The following is a 6,205-nucleotide window of genomic DNA, read 5'->3' as shown; positions in this document are numbered from 1 at the left end:
AGTTTGCAAATTCATTATCTAATATTTAGTATAAATTGTATTTCTATATTTAAAAGTTTATTTATCTTATTATCTAATATTTAGTATAAATTTTATTTATCTATTTAAAAATTTATTTGTATCAATAATTTACTATTTTCAAGTAGAAGAAATAGTAAAAAAATATGGGTATTAAAATCGACGGTTATCTTGTTGATTTTTTAATTTAACATGGACAAAAAAATCGACGGCAACGCTGTCGCTTTTTAATTTAAAAGGGATAAAATAAAACAAAAAATAAACGAAAGACTTGTCGGTAATTTAATAATTATATCGACGGAGAGTTCGTCAATTTTAATAAATAAAATATCGACAAATGTGTTGTCATTTTTTTATAATATTATCGACAACCAGAATGTCGCTTTTTATAAATGTGTAAAAATCTTAACTCCATATTATCGTCACATTGGGTGTCGATTTTATTGAAAACTTATCGACAGTCCCGCAAGCCGTCGATTTTATTAGATTCTTAAAAGATCGACACGTTTTAAAGCGACCGATTTTGCCGGCAATTTTTTCGTCGATTTTTATTATTATCGACGGCGTTGCCATCGATATGGCCGTCGATTTTAACAGTATTTCTTGTAGTGTTTGGAAATACATGTGGTATAATCAGTGACCACACTTTATCTCTTCCCATGAGCAATTAGATCAAGGAATTGGGCAATTGTTCAAGGTTAGAGAGATTGAATTGCCAAGAAATTCAGATTCAATCACCTAAGATTGCCAAGAGATCAATGAATGCATTGATTGAGGAAGAGATGAGAATAAACTTGATCTGGAGAATGCAACATCACCTAAGCCTAATAAACTCCCCATCTCTAATCTTCCCATTCTCTTTAATTTCTGCTATTTACCTTTATGCTTAATCACCCCATTCCCATTTATTTTCCTGCAGTTTACTTCTTGCCATTTAGATTCAGCCATTTACTTTCTGTCATTTACCTTCCTTGCAATTTACTTTTTCCGCCATTTAATTTTCTGCAATTCTAAATTCAAATCTACTTAGTTCAACTAGAACACTCCTCTAATTAAAGTTGTTTAACCAATTAATCTATGTGGGATCCGACCTCACTCTATTGTGAGTTTTTACTTGACGACAATTCAGTATACTTGCCGAGGAAAATTTGTTGAAAGACAAGTTTTTGTGCATCGATTTACAATTGAAATTACTCATTTCGATTTGAATTGCATGATGTTGAAGCTTCTCATTGCAAATTGAAAAAGAAAAACTTCAATTGCTGATAGTGAGGATTATGTGAATTTGTTTTTTATTTCGCTTCTCAGTTATAGCTAAAAAATTATAGTTAACAATTTTCATTGTTATGTAAATGAATACATATGTTGTGTTTGACAATTAATCCAAATTTTTTAGTATAAAGTTTTTTATGAAAGTTGTTTGAGTTTTTGAAAGTCCATTTAAGGTGTTTGAAGAAATTTTTCAAAAAACGTTGTTACTATATATTTTAGAGGAACCTGGACATAGTACAATTTAAAAGAGTCTGCTTCACCTTAAGATTTAAGATCAGATTTTACAATCAAAGATTATGATCAATATAATGCATATTTTTCATTTGGAAGTTGAGGATATGGCTAGCATTGATAATTAATATTTGCATAATCTTCTATTAATAATAATCTTTTTAAGTTTACTTTGCTCACCAAAATTGTGCATTTAAAGCATGCTCACTTTTCTATATTTATTCATCTTTTAATTCGCTACTCAAATCAAATTACTTGAGACTCAAACAATGGTTATTTCCATCATCTAAATAGAAAAGTTATCTATCTAAGGGGATCAGAACATAGAAGAATAGGGCTTGGTTGTGATTATCACTTAATGGATAATGGCACAAGACAAAATAGTTGTTTATGTCTTTGATTTATTCTGAGTGGTGGTTTATAAATTTTGTTGATACTTCGTAACTTGTTAAAATGAATAATATTGCATGCTGAAAAATTGCAGGAAGCAGCATGCTGGATGCATGGAACCATTGGTCGGCATTCTAGATTTGCCTCTTAACAATGAAGCCAACCATTGTCCTCTTCTTTGATTATCAAGATTCCTTCAAACTAGAAAGTGAGATTACAACTTCCTATATTTTCTCATTAGCTAACTAAATTAATAAAATTTAATTAGGTTATAACATAAAAGTTTTATTTCTTTAAGTGATTTGATACTAGTTCTTACGAAGCAAAGTTTTAGGGCTGAATACTTCACTCTTATAGTAGAACTAGATTAAGGTCTAATAGATTTTAAGGCTAATATAGTTTTTTTCTGGTTTCTTGCTTGGCTAATGACGTTTAAATTTGAGGTCTAGCTTAATTGTCTTCGCCTTTCTGTTTACATATTACTTCACATTGTAGCTGCACAGGATTAATTAAAGATGTAAAGTCCCTGAATGTGAAGGCTGCCTTTCTTCTCTGTCTTTCTGAGCCAGCGTCTTTCACTCCACCGCCACCTCTCTTGCTTCTATCGTCGCCTTCAGCGCTTGCTCTCGTGTATGTTGTTTCTGCTATGGTTTTCTTCCGCCGCTGCCTCGGTTCCAGTAGGTCTTTTGTCCTCTGATTAGTTGTAATTGATTCTTTCCGCTATTAATTCCTTGTCATTCTTTACATATTAGAATTTCAATTTTGGCCGTAAATTTTAACAGGCTTTTGTTTCAATGAGCATGGAGACTGCCAATGATTCAGGTTCCTTAAACATTGTTGTTCATTATTCTTTGATCTCCTCTCTCTAAATTGTCACAATTATTTATATTCATTTTTTGTTTTTGTTATTGATAATGGCAGAGATGATTTTGGTTGGAGATGGTCATGTAAGAAGAAGGTCCGCAGAAAAAAAGCCATGGCTGAAATGGAGCAAGAGAACATAAAGAGCAATTAGAAAAACTTAAATAGAAGGTTAAATGCTTTATTGCTTGTTGCGTTGGTGTTTTCTGAGTACCTTCTACTATTATGAATTCGTGGTTAACTGGTATCTATATTGAAATGGTGATCTTAGTTGGGATTAAGGTCCATGACATTACTTGTTTTAATTTTAAAGGTTTCCTGCAGTTTAACTAAATGGTATTGTACATCTGTATTCATTATCTTGAAAATGAATGTAGATGCTCCAAATCTAAATAGAGAGAACAATAGATGAGATCAATTGTGGAACACAGGTGATGAGATCAGTTGTAGCTTAGAAACAAAAGTATCTTTTTGCAGCACTACATATATACCACTTATTTTTGCTTTTGGGTTTGTTGTGCAATTAAATAAAGTTTTATATATATTAGCATTCAAAAATTGAATTACCATGCTAATTGTTCTGGTGCCAATTACACAATAGATGGCTTCCTATTTTTAAAATTTTAATTTTTATTATATAGTTGAGTTGCAAGGTTGACATTTTCAATTCTTATGGATAGATAATTGCTCAATTATTTATTTGATTTGTCTTTAATTATGACCTTTGCTATTTTCTGGATACAATGTGGATTCACCATAAAGTATCATTTTCATTTTTTTTTACTTTTTTAATAAAAAACTTGAATCTACAATATCTGCTAAACTTAATCGGAGAGGGAGATTCAAATAAACTATTCCATGAGGTCAGTGAAATTGTTAGCTCTTTGTTTTTTTCTTTGTATTTCTATTTATGTAAATATTCTTTGATGTTCTTTCTTATTTCAATTATTTGAGGTTATGTTGGTTAATGGCAGGATGTTCGATTCTCTAGGAAACCAAAATTTATAATTGATTCAGAAGAAGTAGAGAGTGACAAGTCCGATGGTGAACTTGACGTCAATGTTGGGCAAAGTGTTGGTTATGATACTATTTGTGCAATTTGTGACAATGGTGGTGAAATACTTTCATATGTCTTCTCAATACAAGTTCATGGTTATAAGGACTTGCATTATTTTGCTCTCCATCCTTTATGTATTACTAAGAAATTGGCCATTTTCACATTTGTTTTACTGAACTAGTTACTTTTGTTTCAATAATTCAGCTGTAAAGGAAGATGCTTAAGATCCTTCCAGCCAAATATAAAAGATGGTAAAGATTCATTATGTGATTCTCTTGGATTCACTAAAACTTAAGTTACAGTAAGTAACTATCTCACATCTTTAGCTATTTTAAGAACAAATATAACTTGAGATGTTTGGATGTATATCCTCGTAAGGAGTGGAAAAAAAAAGTAAATGGAAGTCAATTATCTTAGTTCTTCTTTTCAGTTATACTCTAAAATAAAGTATTTCAAATTGAATAAAAAACTAAGATTTTTTATTAGCACTTTTGAAAATAAGTGATGCTGAATACTTTGTTTAAAACTTCTTATTATTTTGCTTCTCCTCTTGTTTTATTTTCATCTCAAAGTCTCAAACCCAGTCTTAGCAATCTATTTCTCAATTTTTAATTGTAGCTTTATAAGATGAAATCTAAACTTTGCATGCCTTTCCATCATGAAGCATGAGTGTTTATTAGCATGCATAATGAAGATCAAGTTCAATTAAATAATAATTGTCGTTTTCATTTTGTATCTAATCATGTAAGCATATTGGAGAAATAAAAAAATTGATTTATTAGACCAATTTTAATGTTTAAATATTTTGGGTTTATTTTGTAAAATAGGTGTAGAATATGTAATTGAAGAAAAAAATTTTAATTCAATATTTTGTGCATTTAAACATTACTAAAGATCTATTGTAATATTTTTTTATTGTTAGCAAAAAAATCTTTTGTAACATTTATTAGAGTATTGCTATAGAATATTTATTGTAACATTTTTAAAAGTGTTATTATAAAGATTTCTTGTGACATTTTTTAAGTATTACATAAAATATCTATTGTAATCTTCTGTAAGTATCACAAAAAATATCTATTGTAATATTTTTCTAAGTGTTACAGAAAATATCTATGGTAATATTTTTTTTAAATATTACAAAAATTATCTATGATAATATTTTTTTAAGCATTACAAAACATATCTATTATAATATTTCTCTAAATATTATCATTGACGGTTTATTGTAACATTTTTTATAATATTATTATAGAATATCTTTTGTAATATTTTTTTACTAAATATTATTAAATCTTTAAAAAAATATTAATAAAACTCTTTAGTAATATAAAATATATTTAATATTTATTAAAATATTATTAATATACATAAGTAATATTTTAATATGATTTGGTAATATTTTTTAAATGTTGGTAAAAGTTAAGCATGTGGTAATGATATCCTTATAGCGTTTTTTTTTTCATTTTTGAATAAATAAAACTATATATTTAAACGAGTACGTGACATCGTATTATTATTGTTCGACATATATACGAAATGTTTCATTTCCATTCAATGGCGGAAGAGACACAAAGTTACAAGAAGAGAATTGAAATTAGTGAATCTCTTAATTAAAGGGAGTTGTCTATCTCTCGGTATCATTATTATTATTACCATTTGTCATCATATCTCTTGTGTAGGGTTTTAAATCTTAATTTCACGTTATATGATGCACCAAATTGATGTGTAGAAAATGACATTATTGGCTTAGGCTACAACATAGCTAGTGGGTACACTGAAAACCCCTTCTTCAGAAGCAGTTAGCAGCAATAGGGAAATTTCTGTGGTCTTGATTGGACATTGCATAGAACACAAGGCAATTCAAGTGAACCCTACCTATGTGTTCACGTTTGTCTAATACAATGTGCAATTGTCTCCAACATAGTGGACATGCCACATGACATTTCCATAGTCATGGTCCCTTCTCCAAAGCACCCATTCGAAAATTTAATTTCTACAATAATGGTTCCCTCTCCAAAGTTAATTAATTAGCTTAAATTAGGCCATGGGTGCTATTATATAATACTATTTGCTTGCCATTAATGTTTTTATCACGATGCGTGCTATAAGGTGTGCTACTTGGTCCATACACGAATGAATAACTGCTTTAATTTTTTATTTGGTACAATTAGGCCAAAAGAAATGTTTCTTGTAAAAATTATTTTTAATATTATTATTTGTTGACTACTCAAGGAAATTTATTATTGGATGAAGTACAGCATAATTCACGCATTAGATCACAAATTTTATACATGATGAAAGGAAGTATATCAGTTTAAATGTTGGAAAAAATTAGTTCATAAAAAATAACTCAAGGAATGGGATAATGTAAATACA

At 29.1% G+C, this 6,205-nt stretch overlaps 1 long non-coding RNA gene across 1 annotated transcript; it reads left to right on the top strand.

Annotated features, from left to right (window-relative positions):
* Positions 1–1,813: 1,813 nt before the first annotated feature.
* LOC110281132 (uncharacterized) lies at positions 1,814–4,075 on the top strand. Its single transcript, XR_008009737.1, has 5 exons — positions 1,814–2,119; positions 2,407–2,588; positions 2,694–2,733; positions 2,833–2,943; positions 3,747–4,075. It is a non-coding gene; the product is annotated as an uncharacterized LOC110281132 (long non-coding RNA).
* The last annotated feature ends 2,130 nt before the right edge of the window (positions 4,076–6,205 follow it).

This window comes from Arachis duranensis, chromosome 5 (assembly GCF_000817695.3).
Source record: "Arachis duranensis cultivar V14167 chromosome 5, aradu.V14167.gnm2.J7QH, whole genome shotgun sequence".
In the NCBI taxonomy this organism is placed as follows: domain Eukaryota; kingdom Viridiplantae; phylum Streptophyta; class Magnoliopsida; order Fabales; family Fabaceae; genus Arachis; species Arachis duranensis.
Note: the sequence above shows the minus strand (reverse complement) of the source record. Positions and strands in the feature narration are given on the sequence as shown.